The 13,687-nt window shown below is 66.0% G+C and overlaps 1 protein-coding gene across 2 annotated transcripts in view; it reads left to right on the top strand.

Annotated features, from left to right (window-relative positions):
• The window catches only part of pde6c (phosphodiesterase 6C, cGMP-specific, cone, alpha prime), a 73,710-nt gene that overhangs the window by 17,828 nt on the left and 42,195 nt on the right, over positions 1-13,687 (top strand). The window lies entirely within an intron of this gene.

Genomic DNA, 13,687 nt, shown 5'->3' on the forward strand with positions numbered 1-13,687 from the left:
AGAGTCATCGAAATGTAGAGCACGGAAACAGACCCTTCGGTCCAACCCGCCCATGCCGACCAGATATCCCAACCCAATCTAGTCCCACCTGCCAGCACCCGGTCTATACCCCTCCAAACCCTTCCTATTCATATATCCATCCAAATGCCTCTTAAATGTTGCAATTGTACCAGCCTCCACCACTACCTCTGGCAGCTCATTCCATACACGTACCACTGTCTGTGTGAAAAAGGTGCCCCGTAGGTCTCTTTTATATCTTTCCCCTCTCACCCTAAACCTATGCCCTCTAGTTCTGGACTCCCCAACCCCAGGGAAAAGACTTTGCCTATTTACCCTATCCATGCCCCTCATAATTTTGTAAACCTCTATAAGGTCACCTTCCAGGGAAAACAGCCCCAGCCTGTTCAGCCTCTCTCTACAGCTCAAATCCTCCAGCCTTAGCAACATCTTTGTAAATCTTTTCTGAACCCTTTCAAGTTTCACAACATCTTTCCGATAGGAAGGAGACCAGAATTGCACACAATATTCCAACAGTGGCCTAACCAATGTCCTGTACAGCCGCAACATGACCTCCCAACTCCTGTACTCCCAATACTCTGACTAATAAAGGAAAGCATAACAAATGCCTTCTTCACTATCCTATCTACCTGTGACTCCACTTTCAAGGAGCTATGAACCTGCACTCCAAGGTCTCTTTATTCAGCAACACTCCCTAGGACCTTACCATTAAGTTTATAAGTCCTGCTAAGATTTGCTTTCCCAAAATGCAGCACCTCGCATTTATCTGAATTAAACTCCATCTGCCACTTCTCAACCCATTGGCCCATCTGGTCAAGATCCTGTTATAATCGGAGGTAACCCTCTTCGCTGTCCACTACACCTCCAACTTTGATGTCATCTGCAAATATCTTTAATACATTACACACAGATCAAACTCTGTGGAGGTACAGAATTTATTTAATAGTAGAAAGAAGTACAATGACTGTAAAGATAGTATAAATCTTCAAAATGGTGAGTGTAATGGATCACATAGATATAGATAAATTAGTTTTAAAATCAGCCTAAGTACAAAATTAAGCAGTCCCATTTTGAGTAGAAATTCTAAATATGCCTCCCCACATGGGAGCTGGGGGGATGGTGTTGGGCAGGGTTGGGGGGGTAGACGGGGGGGCTGGTGGGGGGGTGGTTTTGGACAAGGTTGGGGGTGGTGGGAGAGGATGAGGGGGTATGGGCGGTGTTGGATGTGGTTGGGGGGGCGGAGGGCGGTGTTGGACAGGGCTGGGGGCGGGGTTGGATGGGGCAGTGTTGGACGGCGTTGGGGCGATGTGTGAATGGGGGCAGTGTTGGATGGGTTTGCAGGGCAGGGGGTGAATGGGAAGGCAGTGTTGGATGGGGTCATGGGGTGGGGATGAATTGGGGGGCAGTGTTGGACAGGGTTATGGGGCGGGGTTAAATGGGAGGGCAGTGTTGGACGGGGTTGTGTGGTGGGGGGGTGAATGGGGGAGTGGTGTTGGACAGGGTTGGGGCAGGGGTGAATGGGGTGCAGTGTTGAACAGGGTTGCGGAGTGAGGGATGTGTTGGACAGGGTTGTGGGGTTGGGGCGGCATCGGACAGGATTGGGGACAGGTGGCGTTGTTGGACGGGGATGCAGGGCGGGGCGGTGTTGGACGGGGTTGGAGGCGGGGTGGTGTTGGACGGGGTTGGGGGTGGGACGCAGTGTTGGATTGGGTTGGGGGTGCGGGGGTGGTGTTGGACGGGGTTGGGGGAAGGGGGCAGTGTTGGATGGGGTTGGGGGCAGAGGGTGGTGTTGGACGGGATTGGGGGGCGGGGGCGATGTTGGATGGGGTTGCGGGGTGGGGGCGGGAGGGTGGTGGGCGGTGTTGGACAGGGTTGGGAGCATGGGGCAGTGTTGGATGGGGTTTGGGGGTGGGGTCGGTGTTGGACGGGGTTGGGAGGCGGGGGCGGTATTGGAAAGGTTTGGGGGGGCGGGCGGCTGTGTTGGACGGGGTTGGGGGAAAGGGGGCGGTGTTGGACGGGGTTTGGGGGCATGGGCGGATTTGGACGGGGTTGGGGGAGAGGGTGGTGTTGGATGGGGTTGGGGGGCAGGGGCGGTGTTGGACGGGGTTGAGGGGCGGGGGCTATGTTGGATGGGGTTGCGGGGTGGGGGCGGGGGACAGGGGACGGTGTTGGACAGGGTTGGGAGCGTGGTGCAGTGTTGGATGGGGTTTGTGGGTGGGGTCGGTGTTGGACGGGGTTGGGAGGCGGGGGCGCGGTGTTGGACGGGTTTGGGGGGCGGGCGGCTGTGTTGGACGGAGGTGGGGGGACTGGGGCGGTGTTGGACGGGGTTTATGGGCGGGGGGCGGTGTTGGACCTGGTTGGGGGCAGGGGGCAGTGTTGGACGGGGTTGGGGGCAGGAGGCGGTGTTGGACGGGTTTGGGGGCAGGGGCGGATTTGGACAGGGTTGGGGCAAGGGGGCAGTGTTGGACAGGGTTGCGGGCGGGGGGGCATTGTTGGATGGGGTTGGGGGAGGGGGCGGTGTTGAACGGGGTTGGGGGCAGGGGCAGTGTTGGACGGGGTTGGGGTTTGGGGGGCGGTGTTGGATGGGGTTGGGGGCAGGCGGCGGGGCCGGTGTTGGACGGGGTTGGGGCGGGTAACGGTGTTAGACGGGGTTGAGGGGCGCAGGGCAGTGTTGCACAGGTTTGAGGCGAGGGGCGGTGTTGGACGGGGGGCAGTGTTGGACGGGTTTGGGGGGCGGGCGGCAGTGTTGGACAGGTTTGAGGTGGGGGCAGTGTTGAACGAGATTGGAGCGGGGTGGCGGTGTTTGACAGGGTTGTGGGCAGGCGACTGGGGCGGTGTTGGACAGGGTTGGGGGGTGGAGGGGCAGTGTTGGACGGGGTGGGGGTGCGGGGGGCGCTGTTGGACGGGGTTGTGGAGGAGGGCGAGGTGTTGGACAGGGTTGGGGGCAGGGTCGATGTTGGACGGGGTTGGGGGCAGGGGCGGTGTTGGACGGGGTTGGGGGCAGGGGCGGTGTTGGAGGGGGTTGGGGGAAGGGGGTGGTGTTGGACGGGATTGGGGGGCGGACCGTGTTGGACGTGGTTGGTTGTCGGGTGGATTTGGACGGGGTTGGGGCGCAGGTGGCGGTGTTGGCCGGGGCTGGGAGGCGGGGGCGGTGTTGGACGGGGTTGCGGGGGAGGGGTCTCTGTTGGACGGGGTTGCGGGGGAGGGGTCTCTGTTGGACGGGGTTGCGGGGGAGGGGTCTCTGTTGGACGGGGTTGCGGGGGAGGGGTCTCTGTTGGATGGGTTTGGGGGCAGGGGGCTCTGTTGGACAGGGTTGTGGAGGAGGGGGTGGTGTTGGATGGGGTTGGGGGCGGTGGCGGTGTTGGACGGGGTTGGGGGAAGGGGGCAGTGTTGGATGGGGTTGAGGGGCGTGGGCGGTGTTGGACGGAGTTGGGGGGAAGGGGCGGTGTTGTACAGGGTTGGGGGCAGGGGGAGGTGTTGGACGGGGTTGGGGGGCAGGGGGTGGTGTTGGACGGGGTTGGGGGCAGCGGGCGGTGTTGGACGGGGTTGGGGTGGGGGACGTGTTGGACGGGGTTGGGGGCAGCAGGCGGTGTTGGACGGGGTTGGGGTGGGGGAGGTGTTGGACGGGGTTGGGGGCAGCGGGCGGTGTTGGACGGGGTTGGAGTGCAGGGGCAGGTGTTGGATGGGGTTGGGGGAGGGAGCGGTGTTCGACGGGGTTGGGTGTGGGGGGCGGTGTGGGATGCGGTTGGGGGGAGTTGGCGGTATTGGACGGGGTTGGGGGGAGGTGGCGGTGTTGGACGGGTTTGGAGGGCAGGGGGCGGTGTTGGACGGGGTTGGGGGTAGGGGGAGGTGTTGGACAGGGTTGGGGGCAGGTGGCGGTGTTTGACTGGGTTGGGGCAGGGCGAGGTGTTGGACGGTTTTGGGGGGCAGGGGGAGGTGTTGGACGGGGTTAGGGGACGGGGGGCAGTGTTGGACGGGGTTGGGGTGGGGGGCAATGTTTGACGGGGTTGCGGGGCATGGGGCAGTGTTGGGCAGGGTTGGGGCGGGGGTCGGTGTTGGACGGGGTTGGGGGGCAGGGGGAGGTGTTGGACGGGGTTGGAGTGCAGGGGGAGGTGTTGGATGGGGTTGGGGGGAGGGGGCGGTGTTCGACGGAGTTGGGTATGGGGGCGATGTTGGAAGGGGTTGGGGGGCGGGGGAAGGTGTTGAGGGGATGGGGGAGGGGGAGGTAATTGGACGGGGTTGGGGGCAGGGGGCGGTGTTGGACTGGGTTGGGGCAGGGCGAGGTGTTGGACGGTTTTGGGGGGCAGGGGGCGGTATTGGACGGGGTTAGGGGACGGGGCAGTGTTGGACGGGGTTGGGGTGGGGGGCAATGTTTGACGGGGTTGCGGGGCGTGGGGCAGGGTTGGGACGGGGATCGGTGTTGGACTGGGTTGGGGGGTGGGAGGCAGTGTTGGACGGGTTTGAGGGGCGTGCGGCAGTGTTGGACAGGGTTGGGGCGGGGGGCAGTGTTGGACAGGGTTGGGGTGGCGGGGGTAGTGTTGGACAGATTTGGGGTGGGGGCGGTGTTGGATGGGAGTAGTGTTGGACAGGGTTGAGGGCGGGGGCGGTGTTGGACAGGGTTTGGGTGGTGGTCGGTGTTGGACAGTGTTGGGGCAGGGGGCAGTCTTGGACAGGGTTGGGGTGGGGGCAGTGTTGGACAGGGTTGGGGGCGGGGGCAGTGTTGGACAGGTTTGGGCCGGGTCAGTGTTGGACTGGGGGCAGTGTTGGACAGGGTTGGGGCTTGGGTGGGGTGTAGGGGGCGGTGTTGGACAGGGTTGGGGCGGGGGGCAGTGTTGGACAGGTTTGGGGCGGGGGCAGTGTTGGACGGGAGCAGTGTTGGATGGGGTTGGGGATGGGGGGGCGGTGTTGGACAGGGTTGGGGCGGGAGTCAGTGATGGACGGGGTTGGGGAGGGGGCGCTGTTGGACGGTGTTTGGGGCAGGGGCGGGGGCGCTGTTGGACGGGGTTGGGGGGCGGGGAGCAGTGTTGGACGGGGTTGGGGGTGCGTGGGCAGTGTCGGGCGGGGTGGGGTGCGGAGTCGCTGTTGGACAGGGTCTGGGGTTGGGGGCGCTGTTGGACGGTGTTGGGGGGGGCGCTGTTGGATGGGCTTGGGGGCGGTGTTGGACGGGGTTGGGGTGTGTGGGCAGTGCTGGACAGGATTGGGTGGCGGGGGCGGTGTTGGAAAGGTTTGCGGGGTGGGGCAGTGTTAGATGGGGTGTGGGGCCGGGGTGCGCTGCTGGATGGGATCGGGGGCAGGTGGCGGTTTTGAACGGGGTTGCGGGGTGGGGGGGCGGTGTTGGACGGGGTTGGACGGGGTTGGGGCGGGAGGCAGTGTTGGACAGGTTTGGGGCAGGGGCAGTGTTGGATGGGGTTGGGGACGGGGGGGCGGTGTTGGACAGGGTTGGGGCGGGAGTCAGTGATGGACGGGGTTGGGGCGGGGAGGCTGTTGGACGGGGTTGGGGGGCGGAGGCTGTGTCGGACGGGGTGGCGTGCGGAGTCGCTGTTTGACAGGGTCTGGGTTGGGGGCGCTGTTGGACGGTGTTGGGGGGCGCTGTTGGACGGGCTTGGGGGCAGTGTTGGACGGGATTGGGTGGCGGGGGCGGTGTTGGAAAGGTTTGCGGCGTGGGGCAGTGTTGGATGGGGTAGGGTGTGGGGGGCGGTGTTGGAAGGGATTGGGGGCGGGGGGCCTTGGAGGGGGTTGGTGAGGGGGACGGTGTTGGATGCGGTTGGGGGGAGGTGGCGGTGTTGGACGGGGTTGGGGGGAGGTGGCGGTGTTGGACGGGATTGGGGGAGGTGGCGGTGTTGTACGAGTTTGGGGGGCCAGGGGCGGTGTTGGAGTGGGTTGGGGTAGGGGGAGGTGTTGGACGGGGTTGTGGGCAGGGGGCAGTGTTGGACTGGGTTGGGGGCAGGGGAGGTGTTCGACGGGGTTGAGGGCAGGGCAAGGAATTGGACGGGTTTGGGGCACAGGGGGCGGTATTGGACGGGGTTGGGGGGGTGGGGGGCAGCGTTGGACAGTGTTGGGGGGAGGGGGGCAGTGTTGGACAAGTTTGGGGGGGCGGTGTTGGACGGGGGTAGTGTTGGACGGGGTTGGGGGGCAGGGGGCAATGTTGGACAGGTTTGGGGCGGGTGGCAGTGTTGGACGGGGGTAATGTTGGACAGGGTTGGGGCGGGGGCGCGGTGTTGGACAGGGTTGGAGGTGGGGGCAGTATTGGACAGATTTGGGGCGGGGGGCGGTGTTGGACGGGGGCACTGTTGGACAGGGTTGGGGCGGGGGGCAGAGTTGGATGGGATTGGGTGGCGGAGGCGGTGTTGGAAAGGTTTGCAGGGTGGGGGCAGTGTTGGACGGGGTGGGGGGGGCGAGGGGCGCTTTTGGACAGGGCTGGGAGGCGGGGGCGGTGTTGGACGGGGTTGGGGGTGATGTGGCGGTGTTGGACGGGGTTGGGGTGGAGGTGGTGGCGTTGGACAGGTTTGGGTGCAGGGGGCTGTGTTGGATGGGGTTGTGGAGGAGGGGGTGGTGTTTGAGGGCGTTGGGGGGGTGGGGACGGTGTTGGATGGGGTTGGGTGTGGGGTGCGGTGTTGGAAGGGGTTGGGGGGAGGTGGCAGTGTTGGACGGGTTTGGGGGGCAGGGGGTGGTGTTGGACGGGGTTGGAGGTAGGGGAGGTGTTGGACAGGGTTGGGGCAGGGGGCGGTGTTGGACTGGGTTGAGGGCAGGAGAGATGTTGGACAGGGTTGGGGTCAGGGCGAGGTGTTGGACGGGGTTGGGGGCAGGAGGAAGTGTTGGACGGGGTTGGGGGGCAGGGGGAGTTGTTGGACAGGTTTGGGGCAAGGGGGGGTCGTTGGATGGGGGGAAGTGTTGGACAGGGTTGGGGCTTGGGCGGGGGCGGGTGGTGGTGTTGGACAGGTTTGGGGCCGGGGCGGTGTTGGACGGGAGCAGTGTTGGACGGGGTTGCGGTGTTGGACAGGGTTGGGGGGCAGGGGGTTCTTTTGGACGGGGTTGAGGGGGAGGGCACGCTGTTGGACGAGGTTGGGGTGCGGGGGCGGTGTTAGACGGGGTTGCGCGGGAGGGGGCGGTGTTGGATGGGGTTGGGGGCGGGGGGCAGTGTTGGACTGTGTTGGGGCGAGAGGGGGCAGTGTTGGACAGGTTTGGGGCAGTGGGGGCGGTGTTGGATGGGAGTAGTGTTGGATGGGGTTGGGGGCAGGGGGCAGTGTTGGACAATTTTTGGGCGGGTGGCAGTGTTGGACGGGGTAGTGTTGGACGGGGTTGTGGGTGGGGGGCGGTGTTGGACAGGGTTTGGGCGGGTGTCGGCGTTGGACAGTGTTGGGGCGCGGGCCAGTGTTGGACTGGGTTGGAGGTGGGGGCAGTGTTGGACAGTTTTGGGGTGGGGCGGTGTTGGACGGGGGGCAGTGTTGGACAAGGTTGGGACGGGGGGCAGTGTTGGATGGGATTGGGTGGCGGAGGCTGTGTTGGAAAGGTTTGCAGGGTGGGGGCAGTGTTGGACGGGGTGGGGGAGCGGGGGGCGCTGTTGGACGGGGTTGCGGTGTGGGGGGCGGTGTTGGACGAGGTTGGGGCGCGGGTGGCGGTGTTGGACGTGGCTGGGAGGCGGGGGTCGGTGTTGGACGGGGTTGGGGTAAGGGGGCGGTGTTGGATGGGGTTGGGGCGCGGGTGGTGGTGTTGGACGTGGCTGGGAGGCGGGGGTCGGTGTTGGACGGGGTTGCGGGGGAGGGTGCAGTGTTGGACGGGGTTGGGGATGGGGGAGGTGTTGGATGGGGTTGGGGGCAGGGGGAGGTGTTAGACAGGGTTGGGGGAAGGAGGCGGTGTTGCATGGACTTGCGGGGGATGCGGCAGTATTGGACAGGGTTGTGGGGGAGGGTTCAGTGTTGGACGGGGTTGGGGGCGGGGGAGGTGTTGGACGGGGTTGGGGGCAGGGGTAGGTGTTGGACGGGGTTGGAGTGCAGGGGGAGGTGTTGGATGGGGTTGGGGGGAGGGGGCGGTGTTCAACGGGGTTGGGGGGAGGGGGCAGTGTTCGACGGGGTTGGGTCTGGGGCGCGGTGTTGGAAGGGGTTGGGGAGCGGTGGAAGGTGTCGGAGGGGGTTGGGGGCAGGGGGAGGTGTTGGATGCGGTTGGGGGGAGTTGGCGGTATTGGACGGGGTTGGGGGGAGGTGGCGGTGTTGGATGGGTTTGGGGGCAGGGGGCGGTGTTGGACGGGGTTGGGGGTAGGGGGAGGTGTTGGACTGGGTTGGGGCAGGGCGAGGTGTTGGACGGTTTTGGGGGCAGGGGCGGTATTGGATGGGGTTAGGGGACGGGGGCAGTGTTGGACGGGGTTGGGGTGGGGGGCAATGTTTGACGGGGTTGCGGGGCGTGGGGCAGTGTTGGGCAGGTTTGGGGCGGGGGTCGGTGTTGGACGGGGTTGGGGGCGGGAGGCAGTGTTGGACAGGGGGCAGTGTTGGACAGGTTTGGGGCGGGGGGCAGTGTTGGATGGGGTTGTGGGGCAGGGGGCTCTGTTGGACGGGGTTGCGGGGGAGGGGGCGGCGTTGGACGGGGTTGGGGGCATGGGGCAGTTTTGGATGAGGTTGGGGGGGCAGGAGGAAGAGTTGGACGGGGTTTGGGGGTAGGGGAGGTGTTGGACAGGTTTGGGGGCAGGGCGAGGTATTGGACGGTGTTGGGGCGGGGGGAAGTGTTGGACTGTGTTGGGGGCAGGGGGCTGTGTTGGAAAGGTTTGGGGCGGGGGGCAGTGTTGGACGGGGGTAGTGTTGGACAGGGTTGGGGGCAGGGGGGCGGTGTTGGACAGGGTTGGGGTGGCGGGGGTAGTGTTGGACAAGTTTGGGGCGGGGACGGTGTTGGATGGGGGTAGTGTTGGACAGGGTTGGGGGTGGGAGGGCAGTGTTGGACAGGGTTTGGGCGGTGATCGGTGTTGGACAGTGTTGGGGCAGGGGGCAGTCTTGGACAGGGTTGGGGGGCGGGAGCAGTGTTGGACAGGGTTGGGGGGCAGGGGCAGTGTTGGACAGGTTTGGACTGGGGGCAGTGTTGGACAGGGTTGGGGCTTGGGTGGGTGGTAGGGGGCGGTGTTGGACGGGGTTTGGGGCGGGGGCGGTGTTGGACGGGAGCAGTGTTGGATGGGGTTGGGGGACGGGGGGGCGGTGTTGGACAGGGTTGGGGCGGGGGTCAGTGATGGACGGGGTTGGGGAGGGGGCGCTGTTGGACGGTGTTTGGGGCAGGGGCGGGGGCGCTGTTGGACGGGGTTGGGGAGCGGGGGGCAGTGTTGGACGGGGTTGGGGGGCGTGGGCAGTGTCGGGCTGGGTGGGGTGCGGAGTCGCTGTTGGACCGGGTCTGGGGTGGGGGGCGTTGTTGGACGGTTTTGCGGGGCGGTGTTGGACGGGGTTGGGGTGTGTGGGCAGTGTTGGACAGGATTGGGTGGCGGGGGCGGTGTTGGACGGGGTTGGGGGCAGGTGGCGGTTTGGACGGGGTTACGGGGTGGGGGGCGGTGTTGGACGGGGTTGCGGGGTGGGGGGGCGGTGTTGGATGGGGTTGTGGGGGAGGTGGCGGTGTTGGACAGGGTTAGGTGTGGGAGACGGTGTTGGAAGGGGTTGGGGGCGGATGCGGAGTTGGAGGGGGTTGGTGAGAGGGGGCGGTGTTGGATGCGGTTGGGGGGAGGTGGCAGTGTTGGACAGGGTTGGGGGGAGGTGGCAGTGTTGGACGGGTTTGGGGGGCAAGGGGCGGTGTTGGACTGGGTTGGGGTAGGGGGAGGTGTTGGACGGGGTTGTGGGCAGGGGGCGGTGTTGGACTGGGTTGGGGGCAGAGGAGGTGTTGGACGGGATTGGGGGCAGGGCGAGGAATTGAACGGGTTTGGGGCACAGGGGGCGGTATTGGACGGGGTTGGGGGGTGGGGGGCAGTGTTGGACAGGTTTGGGGCGGGGGGCGGTGTTGGACGGGGTAGTGTTGGACTGGGTTGGGGACAGGGGGCAGTGTTGGACAGGTTTGAGGCGGGGCGGTGTTGGACGGGGGCAGTGTTGGACAGGGTTGGGGCGGGGGGCAGTGTTGGATGGGATTGGGGGACGGGGGGCAATGTTGGAAAGGTTTGCAGGGTGGGGGCAGTGTTGGATGGGGTGGGGTGGGCGGGGGGCGTTGTTGGACGGGATCGGGGCGGGTGGCAGTTTTGGACGGGGTTGCGGGGTGGGAGCAGTGTTGAATGGGGTTGCGGGGTGGGGGGGCGAAGTTGGACGGGGTTGGGTGCAGGGGGAGGTGTTGGATGGGGTTGGGGCGCGTGTGGCGGTGTTGGGCAGAGCTGGGAGGCGGGTGGTGGTGTTGGACGGGGTTGGGGTGAGGTGGCGGTGTTGGACAGGGTTGGAGGGGAGGGGGTGGTGTTGGACGGGGTTGGGGGGCAGGGCGCTCTGTTGGACGGGATTGTGGAGGAGGGGGCAGTGTTGGACGGGGTTGGTGCAGGGCGAGGTATTGTACGGGTTTGGGGGGCAGGGGGCAGTATTGTACTGGGTTAGACAGGTTTGGGGCGGGGGGCGGTGTTGGACGGGGTTGGGACGGGGTTGCAGGGCAGGTTTGGGGGGCAGGGGGCAGTATTGTACAGGGTTAGACAGGTTTGGGACGGGGGGCGGTGTTGGACGGGGTTGGGACGGGGTTGCAGGGCGGGTTTGGCGGGCAGGGGGCAGTATTGTACAGGGTTAGACAGGTTTGGGGCGGTGATTGCAGTGCGGTGTTGGACTGGGTTGGGGCAGGAGCAGTGTTGGACAGGTTTGTGGCGGTGGGCAGTGGGGCAGTGTTGGACGGGGGGCAGTGTTGGACGGGGTTGGGGTGGGGTGGCGGTGTTTGACAGGGTTGGGGGCAGGCGGCTGGGGCGGTGTTGGACGGGGTTGGGGCGGGGTGCGGTGTTGGACGAGGTTAGGGGGCAGTGTTGGACAGGATTGGTGCGGGGGGCAATGTTTGACGGGGTTGCAGGGTGTGGGGCAGTGTTGGACAGGTTTGGTGCGGGGGCGGTGTTGGACGGGGGCAGTGCTGGACGGGTTTGGGGGGCAGTGGGCAGCGTTGGACAGGGTTGGGGCGGGGGCAGTGTTGGACAGGGTTGAGGGGCGGGGGCAGTATTGGACTGGTTTGGGGGCAGGGGCTGGTGTTGGACAGGGTTGAGGTGGGGGTCGGTGTTGAACAGTGTTGGGGGCGGGGGGAGGTGTTGGACAGGGTTGGGGGCGGGGGCAGTTTTGGACAGGTTTGGGGCGGGGGAGGTGTTGGATGGGTTGGGTAAGGGGGAGGTGTTGGACGGGGTTGCGGGGGAGGGGGCGCTTTTGAACGGGGTTGGGGGCGGGGGAGGTGTTGGACGGGGTTGGGGGCAAGAGGCGGGGGAGATGTTGGACAGGGTTGTGGGGACGGGTGCAGTGTTGGACGGGGTTAGGGGCATGGGGGAGGTGTTGAATGGAGTTGGGGGGCAAGGGAAGGTCATGGACGGGGTTAGGGGGCGGGGACGGTGTTGGACGGGGTTGTGGGGCAGGGGGCTCTGTTGGACGGGGTTGCGGGGGAGGGGACGGTGTTGGACGGGGTTGGGGGCGTGGGGCAGTTTTGGATGGGGTTGGGGGGGCAGGAGGAAGAGTTGGACGGGGTTTGGGGGTAGGGGAGGTGTTGGACAGGTTTGGGGGCAGGGCGAGGTATTGGACGGGGTTGGGGCGGGGGGAAGTGTTGGACTGTGTTGGGGGAAGGGGGCTGTGTTGGACAGGTTTGGGGCGGGGGGCAGTGTTGGACGGGGGTAGTGTTGGACAGGGTTGGGGGCAGGGGGCGGTGTTGGACAGGGTTGGGGCGGGGGGCGGTGTTGGACGGGGGCGGTGTTGGACGGGGGTAGTGTTGGACAGGATTGGGGGCAGGGGGCGGTATGGACAGTGTTTGGGCGGGGGTCGGTGTTGGACATTGTTGGGGCGGGGGCAGTGTTGGACAGGGTTGGAGGCGGGGGCAGTGTTAGACAGGTTTGAGGCAGGGGGCGGTGTTGGACGGGGAGCTGAGTTGGACAGGGTTGGGGCGGGGGGGGGCAGTGTTGGATGGGATTGGGGGTTGGGGGCGGTGTTGGATGGGCTTGTGGGGGAGGTGGCGGTGTTGGACGGGGTTGGGTGTGGGGGAGGTGTTAGACGGGGTTGGGTGGCGGGGGCGGTGTTGGACGGGTTTGGGGGCAGGGGGCTCATTTGGACGGGGTTGCGGGGGGGCACGGTGTTGTACGGAGTTGGGGGCGTGGGGCAGTGTTGGATGGGGTTGGGGGCAGGGGGCGGTGTTGGACGGGCTTGGGGGGCGTGGGCGGTGTTGGACGGGGTTGGCGGGTGGGCACAGTGTTGGACAGGGTTTGGGGCAGGGGGAGGTGTTTGACGGGCTTGGGGGACAGAGGGCGGTGTTGGACAGGCTTGGGGGAGGGGGCGGTGTTGGATGGGGTTGTAGGGGAGGGTGCGGTGTTGGATGGGGTTGCGGGCGGGTGAGGTGTTGGATGGGGTTGGGGGCAGTGGGCGGGGTTGGACGGGTTGGAGGGCGTGGGCGGTGTTGGACGGGATTGGGGGCAGGGGGCGGTGTTGGACGGGGTTGGGTGTAGGGGGCAGTGTTGGAAGGCGTTGGTGCGGGGGGCAGAGTTGGAGGGGGTTGGGGAGGTAGCGGTGTTGGATGCAGTTGGGGGGAGGTGGCGGTGTTGGACAGGGTTGGGGGAGGTGACGGTGTTTGACGGGTTTGGGGGGCACGGGGCGGTGTTGGACGGGGTTGGGTTAGGGGGTGGTGTTGGACGGGGTTAGGGGCAGGGGCCGGTGTTGGACTGGGTTGGGGGCAGGGAAGGTGTTAGTCAGGGTTGGGGACAGGGCGAGGTGTTGGAAGGGGTTGGGGGCAGTGGGCGGGGTTGGACAGGCTTGGAGGGCGGGGGGCAGTGTTGGACTGTGTTGGGGGGCAGGGGGCGGTGTTGGACGGCGTTGGGTGTGGGGTGCGGTGTTGGGCGGGGCTGGGGCAGTGGGCGGGGTTGGGACGGGGTGCGGCGTTGGACGGGGTTGGGGCGCATGGGCGGTGTTGGACAGGGTTGGGGGCAGGCGGCTGGGGCGGTGTTGGACGGGGTTGGGCGGGGGCAGTGTTGGACAGGGTTAGGGGCGGGGGGCAGTGTTGGACGGGGTTGGGGTGGGGTGCAATATTGGACGGGGTTGCGGGGCGTGGGGCAGTGTTGGACAGGGTTGGGGCGAGGGGCGGTGTTGGATGGTGATGGGGCAGTGTTGGACGGGTTTGGGGGCGGTGTTGGATGGGATTGGGGTGTGTGGACAGTGTTGGACGGGTTTGGGGGGCGGGGGCGGTGTTGGAAAGTTTTGTGGGGTGGGGGCAGTGTTGGACGGGGTGGGGGAGCGGGGGCGCTGTTGGATGGGGTCAGGGGCAGGTGGCGGTTTTGGACGGGGTTGCGGGGTGGGGGCGGTGTTAGACGGGGTTGCAGGGTTGGGGCGGTGTTGGAAGGGGTTGGGGGGCGGGGGCAGTGTTGGAGGAGGTTGGGGTGAGGGGGCGGTGTTGGATGCGGTTGTGGGGAGGTGGCGGTGTTGGATGGGGTTGGGGGAAGGTGGCGGTGTTGGACGGGTTTGGCGGGTAAGGGGCGGTGTTGGATGGGGTTGGGTGTGTGGGCAGTGTTGGATGGGAT

This window comes from Chiloscyllium plagiosum, unplaced genomic scaffold (genome assembly GCF_037043375.1).
Source record: "Chiloscyllium plagiosum isolate Xiang-an unplaced genomic scaffold, Cpla_swu_hap1 HiC_scaffold_22, whole genome shotgun sequence".
NCBI classification, from domain to species: domain Eukaryota; kingdom Metazoa; phylum Chordata; class Chondrichthyes; order Orectolobiformes; family Hemiscylliidae; genus Chiloscyllium; species Chiloscyllium plagiosum.